The sequence below is a fragment of the Dermochelys coriacea genome, chromosome 22, assembly GCF_009764565.3.
Source record: "Dermochelys coriacea isolate rDerCor1 chromosome 22, rDerCor1.pri.v4, whole genome shotgun sequence".
In the NCBI taxonomy this organism is placed as follows: Eukaryota; Metazoa; Chordata; order Testudines; family Dermochelyidae; genus Dermochelys; species Dermochelys coriacea.
The window spans coordinates 12,948,293-12,950,716 of record NC_050089.1 but is presented as its reverse complement, the minus strand read 5'-3'; positions in this window follow the sequence as shown (position 1 = coordinate 12,950,716).

Here is a 2,424-nt window from a genome sequence, read left to right as displayed (position 1 = left end):
GTTGGTAGAGAGACTGTCAGCTTGTCTTCTGTGAGAAGATATAAGAATGGATCCAAAGAAAGATCCTTCATCTCTGGACTGTTTGGATTCTAACAGGGCAGAATAGCTGAATAAGAAGACTGAGATCCCCAGAGTTATTCTGGGTAGCCCTGAAAGACTTTTGGGAAACTGGCCATTTATTACACCACTGCTACCATTTGAAGTTACAAATTGTGATTCACCTGTTATATTTTACCTGCTTTAATTTCTCAATAACTCATTCTTTTTTCTTAGTAAACTAACTAAAGATTTATTAGCTATAAATTTGGCTGCCATCATTGTCTTCGGTATAAAATGTGGAGTATCAATTGAGCTGGGGTAAGTGGCTGGTCTCCTAGAACTGGGAGAAACCAGATATGGTGTGATTTTAGATTTAAGTGCCCTTTTATCACAAAGTCCGGTTTGTCAGAGTGGCAAGATAGGCTGGAGAGTCAAAGGGTCTATGACTCCATGGCAAGACTGGTATAGTTCTCCAAAAGTTCACATTTGTTACTGACTTGGTGAAATCTAATTATAAAACATACCACCATCTGTCCTTGTTTTCTGACAATCTGAGGTAGGTACTCACAGTTGTGAGCCACTCCAGACAGAGTGACACATGCAGCATAAAGTTAATAGATAATAAAACAGTTAATTTACTATTTTTGACTGTGAACTCCAGCTGCCAGTAATTTGATTGATCCTTTTGGGATGAGAGGGGTTTACTTGTTTATACAACAAATGACAACGTTTGCCCTGTTTACCATGGTGACCAACTGTAAATTTCAGTTAACGTAATATATTGCAGGATTTCACACTTTGTCAAGTTACAGAGGAAAAAGAGTCACCACATGAAAGAAATCTCATGATATACTCAATGCTTGGGCCCCAAAGCAACTACTAAAGTGTGCCTAAAGTTAAGTATATGCATACACGTTTGCATGATTGGGCCCCTTGCATTACTTTTGATATCTTCAGAAGTGTTTTACATCTATTAATCAATCCATACAACAACCCTGAGAGGCAGGTATACTGATTATGAGATAATATGATATCAATAAGCCCTCAGTCCAGCAAAATACTTAAGAATATGCTTAGCTAAGAGCAGAGGGGTTGCCCTATTGAAATCAATAAGTTTTTAAGGGCTTTGCTGGATCAAGTCCTATATATAAGCAAACAAGTAACCACAATGTTAAGGTGGAAGCAAAACACTTTAAAAATACGAACGAAAACCTCTATAAGAGATGAAACCTACAATTTGTCCCCCATTCACACACCTCCCCCGCCAAAAAAAATTTTTAACAGTTTTCTTTAGAAAGTTTGCAACAGACATATTTCTTTAAATAATTTGTATCTTTCCATTATGGGTGTAGACACCTGTTTATTGGTACTCCAAAAAAAAAAAAAAGCTGGGGTACTGGCATTGATATTCTCTCTTAACAAAAATGACGCTGAACATTAAGATCTTGATCCTGAATTCCTTATTCAGTGGCAGATGGGGGTAGAGAACAGCAGTAGTTAGATGGACTTTGCAAAGAGAGAGAAAAGGGGGGAAAAGGTTGTTCAGATTATGGCCCACAAAAGTTTGCAATACCATTTAATCAATGATGCTGATAATAAATGTGATACACATTATAGAGTGCCAAAGAAACATGTTATAACCTTTTTTGCCTCATTGTTTATGATCCAGGTTACACACACGCACACACCACAGAAAGAATAGAAAGCATTGTTCTCAAATAAGATACTGCAGGATGGTTTCAAAGTTCCAGTGATGTGTATCTGTTTTCACAGCAGGATCGCTATTTATATTGACTGACTCAGAACTTCTGCCTCTTATTTGCCTAGTGTTATTTGCATGAATTTTCGCATTGGCCTTCATGATTTTCAACATTAAATAAAAGATGAACCCAATAAAAAATATTAACATTTTGGGGATAAAAATCATATTCAGTAAGTTTCAGAGGCTTATCTGCTGCCCTGCTCCTCTGGCCCAATGGTGCATTTATATCTGAATAATCATGATGGAAATAGGAGCAGTGACCATGAGGTTCACTAATGATAAATCATAAATCGGTCCCAGAGAATGAGAGTTCCTGAGGATGAGGACTAGGTAACATTATTTCTTAACCTGAAGGAAAGCCCTAACCTGGGCTTTAGGCCCAGATCTTCAAAGGTATTCAGGTGCCTAATTCCCATTGATTTCAATGGGAGCTAGATGCCTAAATATCTTTGAAGATTTGGGCTTTAGAATCATAGAAATGTAGGACTGGAAAGGACATTGAAAATGAGGTCATCTAGTCCATCCTCCTGCCCTGAAACAGGACCAAATATATCTAGAACATCCCTAACTGGTATTGGCCAACCTGTCCTAAAGAACCTCCAATGATGGGGGCTTCACAACCT